The sequence below is a fragment of the Dama dama genome, chromosome 15 (genome assembly GCF_033118175.1).
Source record: "Dama dama isolate Ldn47 chromosome 15, ASM3311817v1, whole genome shotgun sequence".
In the NCBI taxonomy this organism is placed as follows: Eukaryota; Metazoa; Chordata; class Mammalia; order Artiodactyla; family Cervidae; genus Dama; species Dama dama.
The window spans coordinates 38,406,617-38,423,493 of NC_083695.1; the positions used below are offsets into that span (position 1 = coordinate 38,406,617).

The window sequence follows — 16,877 nt, forward strand, 5'->3', positions numbered from 1 at the left end:
ACCCTCGGTCCTTTGCACAGGTCCCTCAGGCTTTCTTCCAGGTCTCTGCAACTCCCATGATTCTTTTCCATGCTCAAAACTTTACAGTTTCTCTCTGAGAAAGGAAAGAAGCCCAACACTGGGAGTGACCCAAGTCCTGCACCCACCGTGATCTCAGTTAGCTCCTGAGTCGCTTTCTGATGGTGACTGGAAGCTCTACTGGACATCGGCTTTCGTCCTCTGAAGCCAGCTTCCCCCTGATGGCACCCGTCTCTAACGTCCTCTCTTCCATGAGGCCCCTATCCAGGTCCTCTCAGGAGGTCTGGGCAGGACTCTAGGTGTGCCAGGAACTTTCCTGGTGGAGCCCAGGAATGACCAATCCTGGCAAATAAGCAGTCATGCGCAATTCTGTGCTCAGGACAGACCTTACCAAGCATTAGGACTCTGGCTTTTTTCTCAGATAGCACTGCAGACTCCAGCACTATTCTGTGCAGAGCAGCAAGTGAGAGGAAACAAGCCAGCCTTGTAAGAGGTAAAGCTACCAACTTCCTGGTATAAAAAGGGATAAAGAGGCCCAGAGAGGGAAGGGTCCCACCCGAGGGCCCTCAGAGAGACCCTCCTGGTGTGACAATGGCCTCAGTGAGGAATTCTACATCCTGACCACAGTGCCCCAGGCAAGGATGATAAGCCCAGAAAGGGATGACACAGAGCATCTGAGAGTAGATCCATGCTGCTGGCAGACCGGCTCAGAGGTCCAGCTGGTCCACTCATGTCCTCCCCTAGCCAGACCTTATCCTAACTTTCCCTAAACTGCTTTTCAAGCCCTACTACTCTTGGCCCCAGAGGATGGGAGAGGAGATGGGGGAAGGGCTTCTCCTGACCTCCAGGAGCTGGGCTAGCCCTAGTCCTCATCCTTGGACCAAGAGCAACCCCTCTTTCTGTTCCTCTGCTTAGAACATGCTTCTCCTCCCGCTCTCCATGCTGCTTCTGCTCACACAGACCTGGAGATCCCTGGGAGCAGAAATGGAGATCTATTCCCGGAAAACACTGGCCAACGCCTGTACCCTGGTTGTGTGCAGCCCCCCAGAGGGTGGCTTGCCTGGTCGTGATGGACAAGATGGGAGAGAAGGTCCCCAGGGAGAGAAGGGGGATCCAGGTAGAGCTGGGACCATGTGCTTGTCCTGATGGGAAGGGGTGGGCACTGGAATAGTAACCAACCCCAAAAACTCTGAATCTTCTGCTGTGGAAACCTTGAAGATGGCTTTCCCAATAGGGGAGGTTTCCACCAGATCTTCAGTCCACCTAAAACATGGCTTTACTGGTTGGCAAACACTGGCTTGCCCAAGCCCCCAGCTCCATAACCACCTGCCCTGATTCCTCCTCTAGGATCTTCTGACCCTAACCACTCCAAGAATGTACAAACAGTGAGTGAATGACTGGTGTTTGGAGTCCCCTACTCCAGAACTCTGGAGAAGGCAATGGCAACCCACTCCAGTGTTCTTGCCTGGAGAATCCCAGGGACGGTGGAGCCTGGTGGGCTTCCATCTATGGGGTCGCACAGAGTCGGACACAACTGAAGTGACTTAGCAGCAACAGCAGTGGCAGCAGCTCCAGAACTCATTGGGCTCACCAAGTGGTGTTAGTGGTAAAAAATCTGCCTGCCAATGAAGGAGATGTAAGAGATGCAGTTTCGATCCCTGGGTCAGAAAGATCCCCTGGAGGAGGGCATAGCACCCTCTTCTGTATTCTTGTTTGGAGAATCCCATGGACGGAGGAGCCTGGCGGGCTCTGGGTTGCACATGACTGAAGTGACTTAGTACACTAATATAGGAGACATAGGAGGTGTGAGTTTGATCCCATGGTTGGGACAATCTCCTGGATAGAAAATGGCAACTCTATTATTGTCTGGAGAATATCATGGACAGAGGAATCTGTCAGGCTACAATCCACAAAGGGTCAGATGCGACTGAGCACGCATACTCCAAAACTTAACTGTTGATCATTCTTATTAAATGTTGCCTCTGCAGAATGTTAAATATTTTTGAACTGATGACAGTGTTGTAAGTTTCTGTTTAATCATCTGTGGATGGGAATAATATTGACCACACAGTGACAAAGAATTGAGCCAAGGCTTCATTACTTTGTTGGGTCTTCAAGATCAAGTTTTATTCTTCTGCTGTCCCAACCAGCTGAATTCTCCTGAGGTTTCCAAATGTATTGTTAAGGGAATTTTCTGGAAACACTGCCCCACAGGAGAAGATCTGGTTTTTACTGGCAAGACGTAGGAATTTGATGAACCAGCGACAAGGACGAGGGGACCACCATGGCCCTGGGCCAGGGCTATGGAGGGATCAACTGAGGTCTTTTATATTCCTGGAGTTTGTGCTTTGATTGGAGAGGAAAGAAATGAACATTAAAGCTGAAAAGAATACGTAACATCCCCAGGATTTGTAGGGTAAGAGACAAGTATCTGTCTGTCTTTTAGAAAGAAAGTAGCTTCCAACATGAATGGGCTGGGGATTGAGAAGGCCACCTAGAAGTGATCTCAGAGGAGGGGTGGTATTCAAGGTGCCAGCTCTCTCTAGCTCCCCTAGGGGCCCTGAATTGAAAAGTATCCCTTCCTCTACCTCCCTGCTCTCATGGCCTCCATGGTTTGTGCAAAGGATGGGCAACCTCTAAAGCTCCCTTCTAAGGAGTGACTTGCTTCCAAGGTACCTGCTGCCCTCCCCAGCCTGGTGGGAGCCCAGGAGAGGCTCAGTCAGGGACCAGGTGTCTCTGCCTGAGCACAGTGCACCAGGGGGTCTGGGATGTGGAGCCCATCCTCCAGGCTCCCATTGCTTGCCTAGTGAGGATTGGAACCAAGAGCAGGACACAATGTCCAGCACAGAGGCTCTCACCACCCATCAACTACACCAGTCTCCCACCGCCTGCACATTCTTGGCCCAGGCAAGCCTGGCCCTTCTTACCCCTGGGAATGGTTTCCAGATCTGAAATGTAATCTCTCTCCAGGTCTCTGAATCCTCTTCAGTCTCGAAGTCCTGTTTCCTATGAGTACATGTGTGTCCATGGTTTGGGGGGCTGGGATGGGATGAGGGACATCTCTTAAGCTGTTTTCTTCACTCATTACCTGTGCCTCTCAGTTAAAATTCAGTGACAAATTCCTTGCAGACCAGGCCCTGGTGCTGACATTTACATCCTGCTCAGTGCCAGGCGGAAAGCTATGTTTTACAGAGAGCTTCTCAGTGAACAGAGAAATGAAATGAGGAAATGAACAAATAAGTGAATGCACAAGTTAGTAGTTACTGACATTCCTTTTGCTGTCTTTTTGCACATGAATGCTTTCCCCACAACAGTCAAAAGATGGAAACAACTCAAGTGTCTATCCGCATTTATCCACGGTGAACGAATAAGGAAAATGTGTTATATTCATACTATAAAACATTTCTCAGCCATAGAAAGGAATGAAGTACTGAGATGTGCTACAAATTGGATGATCCTCAAGAATGTCACTGCTAGTTTAAAAAGGCAGACACAAAGGGTCGTATATTGTATGTATTTATATAAAATATCCAGAATAGGTAAGAGAGACAGGCGTCGGCCTAGAGATAGCCAGGGCCTTGGAGGAGGCAGGGAGGGAGTGGTAAATGGGTATGAGGTTTTCTTTGGGATTAATGAAATAGTCTTGAACTAAAGAGAAGTGGTAGTTGTACAATTATGTCAATGTTCTAAATGCCACTGAATTGTATACTTTAAATGATTAATTATAGGAAATTTCTGGAGGTCCAGTGGTTAGGATTCGGTGTTCTCACTGCCAGGCCTCAGGTTCAATCCCTGATTGGGGAACTGAGATTCTGAAAGCTACACATCACAGTAAAAATAAAAGATTATTTTTATATTATGTGAATTTCATCTCAATGAAAAAAGAATAACCAAACTCACAGAATTGAGTGTATAATTCTTGAATCAATAGGCATTTCTCCCTTTAGTCATTGAAGGCAAACCTCTTATAATTTCAGACTTAGGCAGCCTTCTTAAGGTACTGTGACTTTTTAAAAATGTTTGGTCATTTTTCCAAAACAAATTAGTATGTGGTCAAAATACAAAGAGAAGAAAATTAAAATTGCCTGAATTGTGCCCCTTAGAAAGAACAACTGTTAACACCTTTGTATATGCTGTTCTTGTGTTATTTTCAGTATATATTACATGTGCACATGCCTGACACATGCATGGACACATTGAAGAAACCGAATCATATTAAATAGAGTGTTTATAACTTACTTTATCACTTAATAATGCACAATAATTTCACCTATCTTACATAATTTTAAAAGCATGTTACATAGTTTTTTCTCTTCTTTATATTAAAATAGAGCTGATCTATAATATATTAGATTCAGATGTATATCGTAATGAATTCATATTTGCATATATTGTGAAATGATTGTCACAGTGAGCCATCAACACACATAGTTACAATTTGTGTGTAATGAGAACTTTTAAGATCTGCTTGCTCAGCAATGTTCAAGCATGCAACCCAGAATTACTAAGTATAGTAACTCTGCTGTACATCATATTCCTAGGACTCAATTTTTTTTAACTGGACACTTGTACCTTTTGACGAATTCTATCCATTCTGCTCACTTCTCAACCCCACCGTTAGCCACCACAAATCTGTTCTCTGTATCTGTGAGTATGTTGTTTTTGTTCATTTGTTTATTTAGATTTCACATATAAGTGAGATCATATAGTACTGCCCTTCTCTGTGACTTATTCCACTAAGCTAGTGCCTTCAAGGTTCACCAATGCTGCTGCAAATAGCAAGATTCCATCCCCTTTTATGCCTGAATAATGTTCCATTGTATATGCACCCTGCATTTTCTACATCCATTCTTCCATCCACAGATACTTGGGCTCTAGGCTGCATTCATGTCTGGGCTACCATAAACAACGCTGCAATTAACTTGGGGGTACATAGATCTTTTCAGGTTAGTGTTTTCGTTTTCTTTAGTTAAATACTCAGAAGTGGAATTGATGGGTTATATCATAGCTCTATTTTTCACTTTCTGAGAAACCTCCATACTGTTCTCCATAGTGGCTGTACCGATTTACATCCCTACTGCACAGTTTCCCTTTTCTCCACTTTCTCCAACACTTCTTATTTGCTGTCTGATAGTAGCCATTCTGACAGTGAGGTGACAGCTCACTGTGCTTTTGATTTCTATTTCTCTGGTGCTAAGTGTCAGGTGTCATTTCTGACATAAACTTTGGTTCTGGGAAGAGGGGAGGGCAGGGAGTCCATGGTCAAGGGTAAAAGCTGACAGACTTAACTGCCATAAATACCGTGGCCTTGGGGCAGGGGCAGATGCATTGTATGCAGTCAGGTGGGTCTAGGTTTGGATCTGCCTCCAACTCTGCAAGCCTGTTTCTTCACCTGTAAAATGGAGATGTAGACACAGATTTCCTAGATCTCCACGGACCAGTCACCTGGAGGGGGAGTGTCTACACCCTACAGAACCCTGAAAGAACATGAGGGCCCTGACTCTGCAGGTAGCTGGCTCCTCCTGGGCCGGGGTCAGCTTTATGTCCATCTCTTTTGCTGCCACAGGTTCACCAGGACCTGCAGGACGAGCAGGGAGGCCAGGACCAGCTGGCCCCATTGGGCCGAAAGGGGACAATGGCTCTGCTGGAGAACCCGGACCAAAGGGAGACCCTGGACCACCTGGTGAGCAGCTGGGCGTGGAATGCAGGTGTCTGCAGGTGGTGTGCTGCGTTAGGACACGGCAGTAGGCCTGCACAGATTCTACCCCAGGAAGAGGAGGAAGGTCATTCTCAAGGTGGCACACGGTTATTTCAGAGAAGGCTGGAGCTTCCTAGGGGCAACATCTTTAGGAGGAGCCTGCCTGTCTGAGTTCTATTACAGCTCCATCTTTTAAGCACTTCTACCTCCAAGGAGATTCAGTGTCATTAACCTGAATGGTCCTTTTCCCCAGGGCCTCCAGGCATGCCTGGTCCAGCTGGTAGAGAGGGCTCCTCAGGGAGGCAGGGGAGCATGGGACCTCCGGGCACACCAGGCCCCAAAGGAGAGACTGGGCCCAAAGGTAGGAGGGTGGTGTGTGGTGGGTGAGGGAGGGAGACGGGAGGGGTGACATGGGCAGCCCTGGTGGGGAACATGGTATGTGCACAGTGTTTGGAAAAGCCTGGAACCTCTGCGCCTGGTCAGCCTGGCCTGGGCCTCTCCACCCACATTCCCACACTGACTGAATTTCCCCAATGCCGTTCCCAGAGGAGACCAAGTGGTCAGGAGCAGCCTCCCAGGTCGCTCTCTCACCTGGAGCTGTGCGTGACAAGCTGCACTGCTAGGAAATGGTACCTGCTGAGCGCACTCTCAGCCGTGTTTCTCCAGTGTGTTCCTTCTGCAGGAGGACTGGGTGCCCCAGGCATGCAGGCTCCCCAGGCCCCGCAGGTCTCAAAGGAGAGAGAGGTGTCCCCAGTGAGCCTGGAGCCCCTGGAGGTGCTTGTGTGGCAAGTCAGCAATGGACACGGGGCTGGGCTCATATTCCCCTTGCCCACCCCCACCAGCCACCAGGTCAGAGCTGGCATTCCAGGACGAGAGACAGTGTTGGGTTCTAGGAACTGTCTCCAGGGAGAGGATGGTTTGAGCAGCAGGGTATGTCTGTATCCAGGGAAGGCTGGTTGTTGGGTTTTGGGACAGTCAGTGTATAGAGAGAATGCAAGGAGTGGTTGCAGGCACAGACGGACATTTTTATAGGGGGAGGGCATACTGCCGGGGATATGACAGTCCATGTACTGGGGGAGGTGAAAAGTGCTGGAAAGTGTGCCCAGAACTCATACAACTATTTTCTGATCCCAGGGCCTGTTGGAGCCATCGGTCCACAGGGACCTTCAGGTGCCATGGGCCCCCCAGGACTAAAAGGGGACAGAGGTGATCCTGGAGAAAAAGGAGCAAAGGGGGAGAGTGCATTTTCAGGTAAGAAAGCTCTGGGGGCTCTAGTGGGTGTGGAGGGGCCAGCAGGCCCTGTTCAGTCCAGCACCTCCTCTCACACATCCCACGTCCTTATCCCTCCCCCAAGATGCGTCACCCTTCCCTGAGGCCTGGGCTCTGAGTGACCCCAGGCAGTGCTGGATCTGTCTTCACTTGGCCTCTCTCTCCTGCAGAAGTTAATACTCTGAGGCAGCGGATGACAAACTTAGAGGGAGAAGTACAACGCCTCCGGAATACTGTCTCCCAGTATAGGAAAGGTGAGCTCCTGGACCTGACCCAGAGCTGGCACCGATGGTGGACCTCAGACTCAGTCTGGGCTTGGCTTGGACTTTGCTGGGCTGGGTCTAAATTGGACTTGCTGGGACCATGATTGGGACTGGACCTAGACCTGGGGCAGGAGCGGGGCTAAGGACAGGGCCTGGACAGAGCCGTGCCCCACGTGCTCCAGGAGCTCAAGTAGACACACGGGACAAGGAGGAGGATGCGGTCCATGTCACCAGCTCAGCAGACGTTCACCACAGCCTACCCTGGGCGGGTTCCTATGACAAACAAGGGGTCACCCAGCGCGGGATGCATTTCTTCCCTCTGTGGGGCCAGGTGTACAAGTGCACAGAGAAGCAGCCGCACAGCCCAGGGCAGCAGAGAATCCAGGACTGGTCCTGAAGGCAGGGGTGGGATGCTGCCTGTGGGGTTCAAGGCTCTGGGGACCTGACCTTGGTGTGTGGCCACCAAGTATCTCACCCTAAAAATGTTCTGAGTCTGGCAGGGGCAGTCTGCCTCCAGGATCTGGCCAGTGCTGCACTCTCCCTGCATCTGTTTAGGTATTTAAAGCAGAGATTATTCCCTAAGCCTGGATCCTAAACAGGCCGAGGCCTCCTGGAGCACACACCCGAGTTCCCTGTGCCTTTGGGACTCTCCACCAACTGCACCTTCTCCTTCTCTGCTTTCTCCAAAGTCAGCTTTGAATCCACATTATTCATGACACCTCAGTGATTGAAAACAGAGTTTTCTGAAGGTGCTGGGTGTAAAAAGGCCTGATCTGGTGAGACATAGGGTTGGCTCCTATGGACTCAAGCCAACTAAGTATTGAAGTAGTGGGATGAGCATTTCCAGTAGTTCATGTCTTCCTCCTTGCACACGCATATCTGCACACCTATTTACTCCCTCATATGCAGACTGATACAAACAAAGCAGAACTTCGGCATATGCGCTGGCCACACATGTGTTCCTAAAGACCACTCAGTCCACACCATCTACATACATGAACACACATGCACACCGATGCACACCCATCACCCAGATGAATGGGATGTAAACCAATCATGGCACACGAGCTTGCACTGACCTTGTCCAGGGCTGTCTGGGTGCCACCCTGACTATGTGGAAAATCTGGTCTCCAACTGCTTATTGAAGCTACTCAGAGGAAAAAGGCAGTGGGTCAGGATGCTGCCTGGTTTTTGAACCAACCCAGTGAGCCCTCTTAGCAGCCCTGAGGATTTCCATGAATGATCCTGGAAGCCAGAGTGGTATGGATGGGATGGCACAAAAAGAGATACTTAAACACCACATAGGGGATGTTGTTATATACTGTACCTCTACCCTAGAAATAAGAAATTAGACTCTGAAAAGGGAAGTGACTTTCCCTTGCCACCTGGGCTGATATTGCCAGTGTGGGGATGAACACATGGCCTTCTGAGGCCCAGACAGGGCCCTCTCCAAAGCTGATCCCACCCTGCCCTCCTGCCCCCATGCAGCGCTCTCAGATGGCATCATGCCCTGCTCAGTGGTGCAGGGAGGCTGACTGGCTGTAGCATCACCTGCAAGCATACGGAAGCCAACAATGGACTGCCCCCAGTGCAGAGGTCAGCACTTGGCTGCTCTCAGATGCACCCCTGCCCTCCCTTTCTCCTCACCCCTTCACACAGCACAGAAGCGCTCAGACAGCTCCACACGCCCGGTCATCATGCATGGGAGAGAGTGAGCTGCCTGTGTGGAGTTTTCCCCACTCTCAGGAGCTGCCCCGGGCTCTAAGTGTCATTTCCCTGCCACAGTCCTTCCTGTTTACACAGTAATTAAAGTCCCGGATTCTGGTGAACATCACGGGGAGGAACAGAAAGTGCACATAGGAGCTTTAGTGTCACATCTAACAAGGTCTGATCCTCATCTACATCTTACAGTTGGGCGACTTTAGGCCTCTTGCATAAGCACCTGAGTTCCAGGGTCCTCACCTCGTACATGACGAGTGCTCAGGAGCTATGTGCCTTCTTTTTTTCTACCTGGTGCCCTGGTCCCTTGGTGGGAGCTGGGGACTGCAGTTGGATCACAAGGTCTAGGTGCTGCCACATTCCCAACCTGACTTTCTTCTTTCCCTAGCGGTGCTCTTCCCATTTGGCCTGGCTGTCGGAGAGAAGATCTTCAAGACGGCAGGTGCTGTAAAATCATATACAGATGCCCAGCAGGTCTGCAGAGAGGCTAGGGGACAGCTGGCCTCCCCACGCTCTGCAGCCGAGAACGAGGCCGTGACACAGCTGGTCAGAGTCCAGAACAAGCACGCTTACCTGAGCATGAATGACAACATCACGGAGGGCAGGTTCACCTACCCCACAGGGGAGTCACTGATCTATTCCAACTGGGCCAGCAGGGAACCCAACAATAAGGCCAAAGGCAGAGGCCCAGAGAACTGTATTGAGATCTATTCTGATGGCTATTGGAATGACATAGAATGCAGTGAGCCGCACCTCGTGATCTGCGAGTTCTGAGCCCCCAGGGAGGAAGGGGGAAATGCCAGGGTTGTGTACTGCCAACATCTCAATAAAAACGTGAACCTCTGCTGCTCACGGCTTCCCCACTGAGCCATAGGATGAGACCTGAAGGCAGGCCACTTATGGAACTCCTTCCTCAGAATAAAGTTCTAAACTGTCTTCACACTTGGAAGACATGTCACAGAGAAAGGAGGGGGTAGCCTGCTTTTCCAGGAGCAAGGGCTAAACGGAGGTCTCCAAGCCTCCCCTGTTGAAAAATTCAGCGCCTCTGCCTCAACAAGATAGATGTCTAGCCCTCCATCTCCGCCAACCATCGGCCATATATGACCCCACTGGTCACTGCCTCCTCCTTCCCTTTCCTCTCCTGCCTTCAATCTTCTTATCCTTCAGTGTCTTTCCCTCACCTCTCCTCCTCTCCTGACACCGCACAGAGCGGGAGCAGGATCATCAGCTCTGGCTCTCTTCTCTCCTTACACTCCCTCTAGACATGGGCTCATTCTCTCCCATGGTTTCAAATTCCTTCTATTGATGCCTCCCCCAGGTAGAGCCCTGTTTGGAACTCTCTCCAAACCCCAGACTCCTCTAACCAAGGTATGCTACAGCCCTGGGGCTTGGAGGTCACAGTGGAGGGAAGCACCAGCTTCTCTGGCCATATTGAGTGGCCTTACACCCAGTAGAATCTCCTCACCCTTGACCTTGACCACCCAGGATCTCTTTCTTCCCATGACAATGTGACTGTGGATGGCTCATCAGAGAATGTACAATTCACAGTCCTATCCCTTCTGAAGTTTCAGGCAGAGAGGGTGTCCAGCTATGCTCAGATTCATCCCCCAAACTCTTCCTTCCTTGAATTACAAGGGATGTTCATCTTCACTCTGCCTCAGAGATAGTTAGGTCAAACGCTTTTCACTTTAGAGAAATGGAAATCAAGACACAGAGATGAAGGGAATTTCCATAGGTAGTAAGCTCGGAAATAGTGTGCCTCTGGGTTGGACAACTGGTGTTTGTCAATTCGAGTAAAATTCAAGTTTTATTCTCACCTAGACACTCTGAGGAAAAGGTAGTGGCAAAAGCTGAGCTTTGCTAAAGCAAAGCGATATGGTGCCCACTCCTGAGTTCAACAAAGTCTTCCCTGTCTACACAGGATAGCTTCTTGGGGGTCAAAAAGGGAGGGGCCCGACCCCATAATAAGTGTGGACATGCACCAATAAGACCCTGACATGGGATGTATCTTAGAAAACAGTTTCACAGGCACCTGGGGGAGGGTCCATGGCCCAGTCAGTTGTAAGAAATTAACAAGATTTAAGGTAAAAAAAGGTAAACAAAGTCCCTGAAGGACTGTCTTACATAAGTCATTTATGTCACTTTTTACTGCCCTCCCCCTCATTCAGGACATCCTCACTCCACCATGGGTGTGTGTCTCTGCTTAGCTCTGACTTACTGCGCTCCTCCTCATTAGAGAGGATGCCCATACCCTTTCTCTCTGGGGGCGTATTTCTGCTTTGCTTCTGTCTTAAATAAACAACCTGTTTCTCTGTGTGCTCTGCCATACAGTGTGCTGTGTCTCTAATAATAAACTTTGTACCTATTTATACTTTTTGCCTCCTTGAAACATTCTTGCTTTCATATGGGGGAAAGAGCCAGAGTCACTTTGCTTCTAGCCTTTAGTTCCTGGTGGTGTGTTGACTAGGATTCCTGGGGTTTCATCCAGTCTACCCAGGTTCCATCCTTGGGCAGGAAAAGGGAAATAAGATATCTCTCCAAGAGTGCTCACTGCTCTCCCTCTGAGATCAGGAGCACTGGTGCTACAACTCATTCATGTAAAAGGCCATCTGACCCCAGAACTTACACTTGTGGCTTGTAAGTTTTGACCATAGGCCTCTGTATATTTACTTGGTTTTATTGACATACTACTGCAAAGAGTTCCAGTAGAGCTATTCAAAACCCTAAAGGATAATGCCATCAAGGTGCTGCATTCAACATGTTAGCAAATCCAGAAGACCCAGCAATAGCCACAGAACTGGAAAAAGTCAATCCTCATCCCAATTCCGAAGAATTGTAGTAGTAAAGAATATACTAACTGTTGGACAATTGCACTCATCTCCCATGCTAGTAAGATCATGGTTAAGATTTTGTATGCCAGTCTTTAGCATTGTGTGAACCAAGAACTTCCAGAAATCCAAGCTGGGTTTAGAAAAGGAAGAAGAACCAGAGATCATATTGCCAACTTTCACTGGATTGTAGAGGAAGCAAGGGCATTCCAGAAAGACATCTATCTCTATTTCATCGACCATGCTAAAGCCTTTGACTGTGTGGATCATAACAAACTGTGCAAAGCTCTTAAAGAGATGAGCATACCAGACCATCTTACATGTCTCCTGAGAAACCTGTACGTGGGGGAAGAAGCAACAGTCAGAACCCTGTGTGAAACAACTGACTGGTTCAAGATTGAGAAAGGAGCACAACAGGGTGAACTGCTGTTCCCCTATTTATTTAACCCACACACTGAGCACTCCATGAGAAATGCCGGGCTGGATGAGTTACTAGCTGGAATCAAGATAGATGGGAGAAACATGGCTACCGCAGATATGCAGATGATACCACTCTACGGGCAAAAGGCAAAGGGGAACTAAAGAGTCTCTTGATGAGAGACAAGGAAGAGAGTGAAAGAGCCAGCTAAAAACTAAATGTTAAAGAAAAAAAACCTAAAATCATGACATCCAGTCACATTACTTCATGGCAAATAGAAGGGGGAAATGTGGAAGTAGTGACAAATTTCCTCTTCTTGGGCTCTAAGATCACTGCAGATGATGACTGCAGGCATGAAATCAGAAGATGATTTCTTCTTGGCAGGAAAGCTATGAACAACCAAGACAGCGTGCTGAAAAGCAGAGACATTACTCTGCCAACAAGGTCCATATAATCAAGGCTATGGTTGTCCCAGTGGTCATGAACAGTTGTGAAAGCTGGACTGTAAAGAAGCAGAATGCCAAAGAATTGATGCTTTCAAACTGTGCTGCTAGAAAAACTCCTGAAAGTCGCTTGGACAGCAAGGAGATCAAACCAGTCAATCCTGAGGGAAATCAACTCTGAATACTCATTGGAAGGAATGATGATGAAATTCCAGTAGTTTGGTCATCTGATGCAAATGGCTGACTCTATGGATAAGTCTCTTATGCTGGGAAAGATTGAGGGCAGAAGAGGATGAGGGCATCAGAGGATGAGATGGCTGGAAACCATCACCGATGCAATGGACTTGAACTTGGAGAAATTTCGGGAGATGGTGAGGGACAGGGAGGCCTGGTGTGCTCCAGGCCATGGGGTTGCAAAGAGTCAGACCCAAGTGGGTGACTGAACACACTGCAAAGAAAAATTTAAATGACATCTGTACTTTAGAATTTGGATTGAGGCCTGAAGGAACCACAGGCTCATAGAAAGGGTTGATGAATACCTCTCCACCAGACAAGAAACCAGCCACTCTTTCCCTGGGGCTTGGAAGTCATCATGGCTGCCCCTTGCTGGGAGGGAGGTACTAGCCTCTCTGGCTATATTGAGTGGCCTTACACTCAGTAGAATCTCCTCACCCTTGACCTTGGCCACCCAGGACTTCTTTCTTCCCGTGACAGTGTGACTGTTGATGGCTCATCAGAGAATGTACCATCTGCACAATTTTAATCCCTTCTAAAGTTTTAGGCAGAGAGGGTGTCCAGCCATGTTCAGATTCATCCCCCAACCTCTTAATGCCTTGAAGTACAAGGGATGTTCATCTTCACTCTGCCTCAGGGATAATCTAGTCAAACCCTTCTCATTTTACAGACATGGAAACCAAGACACAGAGAGGAAGGGAACCTGCACTTCGTGAGGTAGGAGATAGTGTGCCTCTGGGCTGGACACCTGGTGTTTGTCAAGTCGAGTAAAATTCAAGCTTTATTCACACCCAGACACTCCAAGGACAAAGCTAGTGGCAAAAGCGGAGCTCTGCTAAAGCAAAGAGTTAAGGTACCCACTCCTGAGTTCAACAAAGACTTCCCTGTCTACACGTGCACAGGAAGGCTTCTTGGGGGTGGAAAAGGGAGGGGGCTTCACCCCTGGTAAGTGTGGACATGCACCCATAGGCCTCTGTGGTGGGATCTTAGAAAACATTTTCACATGCACCTTTTGAGGGTCCGTGGACCAGTCATGTATGAAGGTATTAACAAGATATTTGGCCAAAGGTAACAAAGAACCTAATGGACTGTCTTACATAAGTTATTTATGTCACTTCTGTACTGCACTCCCCCTCATTCAGGACGACCACACTCCACCATGGGGTGTGTGTCTCTGCTTAGCTCTGACTTCCTGTACTCCTCCTCATTAGAGAGGAGGCCCATACCCTTTCTCTCTGGGGATGTATTTCTGCTTTGCTTCTGTCTTAAATAAACAATCTGTTTCTCTCTGTGCTCTGCCATACAGAGTGCTGTGTCTCTAACAATAAACTTTTTATCTATTTACAGTTTTTGCTTCCTTGAAACATTCTTGCTTTCAAATGGGGGAAAGAGCCAGAGTCACTTTGCTTCTAGCCTCTAGCCCCTGGGGGTGTGTTGGCTAGGATTCCTGGGGTTTCATCCAGGGTACCCAGGTTCCATCCCTGGGCAGGGAGCTAAGATATCCCTTCAGGAGCGCTCACTGCTCTCCCTCCGAGATCAGGAGCACTGGTGCTGAAACTCACTCATGTAAAAGGCCATCTGACCCCAGAACTTGCATTTTCAGCTTGTAAATCTTTACACCAAAGGCCTCTGAATACTTAGCTGATTTTATTGACTCACTACTGCAAAGAAAACTTTAAATGAAATCTGTACTTCAGAAATGGGAATGAGGCCTGAATAACCACAGGCTCAGGGAAAGGGGTGATGAATACCCCTCCCCCAGACAGGAAACCAGCCACTCTTTCCTTTGTTCCCAGGAACCAAGAGGACTGACCTCTCTGGCCCTTTCTGAATAGACCCTGAGTCCCACCCCTGTTCCCAACACACTTGCAGCCACACTGAGTATATGGGACAGCATGTCGGAAAACAAAGCCACACCTCTCAGCAACGTGCATGCAGCTCAGGCTCCTGCTAAGATCTTTCTCCTGTTACTGAAAATATCCTCAATTCCTGGCAGTTTCTGAAATATAAACAGTTACACAATAGTGAGCAAACAGCTCTCCAGTACAAAGACCATGCCTGGTCATTCTTATCAAGGAAATTTAGGGCAGCCTGTTTTTATTGCAAATAAGAAAAACAACTGGATCTAGTTAAGCCCAAGGGGGGCATTTTTTTTTTCTGCAGAGAATTCTGAATTGACTTGAGAAGGGACTGGTCGGTGGGGGTGGAGGGTGCAGAGGCAAACTGTGCCACCTCCCTGGCTTCTGCCTCTCTCTGCCCATCCTCACCTCTTGGCTATCAGATGGGAGAGGGGTGAGGGCAATACACAGGTGTGGGAATTGGAGGTAGAAACTACTGGATGTAAGATAGGCTCAAGGTTGTGTTGTACAATGTGGGGAATACAGCCAATATTGTGTAATACTCGTGAGTGTAAAGTAACCTTTAAAATTGTATAAAAATGCACAATTAAAGCAAAAGCAAAAGATAAATACCTGGTTCACAGGAGTCACTTTGTTTAGTTTTGACTCCAAATGCAACAAGCAGAAACTAGAATAATTATTTGCCCAGTAGAAAGTATTGGTAATTGTGTCCTCTTGTTTCAATGAAATCTTATCACATTTTGAAACCTATTTTGTGTTTTGTATGCTCTTGCCTATGAGGAGATACCAGGTCAAGTGAAGACAGACACCCACTGACACAATAGTAGGTTATAGGCTGGGGGAGGTAGAGGCTGAAGCATCAGAACACAAAGTAATAGATTAAACAAATTGAGAGAATGTCATGGGATAGATCAGATCATTGATTGAATGTATTTTCTATTCTTTTCTGTCTGAAAGGCAAAACTTAGATGCATATTATGTGAATAGAGCTAAATTAGACACAATTCAATTTTGGGGTCACAATATTTCCTAAAAGGAGCATGAGGTCTTGACCCACTGTGGACAGTTGGATCAATAACCTGTGAAGGTAGTTTATTTTTTGGCAGGAGTACTTGGCTTAATAGATTTGGTGAGGTCACACCGCATGCAGTAACTAGTGAATGGAAGTAGCCAGCACATAATACGTTATGTTTCTCAAGTTAGTAAAAGTCAGTTCATTTATTTGGAGTTATCATGCATGTGAATAGCATAAACCTCACTTGAAAAGAAACTCTGCTCGCATTGTTTAAGACCTTGAAGAATGCTTTTTGATCAGCTGAAGATTCTTTTAAAATACACTCAAAAATACAATAATCATGTCATCCTTGGATTTTTTAAAATTTAAAGTGGTTGGTATAACCACACTTTTCTGTGGACTCAGAAAGGAAAAGAAAACCCAGAAAATTCATGATATCTATTTTTTTTTTAAGCAGTAGTGTTCCGAGGAGTTGGCAAATGGTAGCTTTTAAGGACACATTGAAAAATTTTGAAAGCTGGTCGTTAAACCATTATAGATTAAATGCATAAAAATTAGAAAACACTATGAAGAAGCACTTTTTACTTCGATGAGCTACTTTGCCAGGACACCACTAGATAGAAGTATATGGTGAGCAAATATCCTACTCCATAAACAAAGATGAACAAATCCTGGCATTTGGATGGTAACTTACCTGCTATCACTGGCAAAAATGAGGCTTAGAAATAGGGTGGTGTGCTATCATTCAAAACTATTCACCAAAAGTCATTAAAATGGGCATATTCAGAATGTTTTTCATGTCCTTTGTGCAAATTTTCATATAATTCTTTTCAGAACAGAATATCAGTAAAATGTTGGGCTTTTAAGTGAATCAATATGCTTCCTTCTATTAGAGATGATAAATTATTTACCAATGGTTATTGCTTTAGTTTTGAAAGGAAATGTAATGCCAGTCAACTTAGTACTTTCATTGTTAAAGATATTTTTATTATTTACTTTTTAAAGATACTGTTTTATTTCCTATTTTATTTCATGGTTTGTAATACGGCATTTCTACTCATGTAATTTAGACAGTGCCATTAATGATATCAGAGGAAAATGATATTTTTCATT

The 16,877-nt window shown here is 47.1% G+C and overlaps 1 pseudogene; it reads left to right on the plus strand.

Moving 5' to 3' along the window:
- The first annotated feature begins 936 nt into the window (after positions 1–936).
- On the plus strand, positions 937–11,208 carry LOC133070641 (collectin-46-like; annotated as a pseudogene).
- Positions 11,209–16,877: the final 5,669 nt, after the last annotated feature.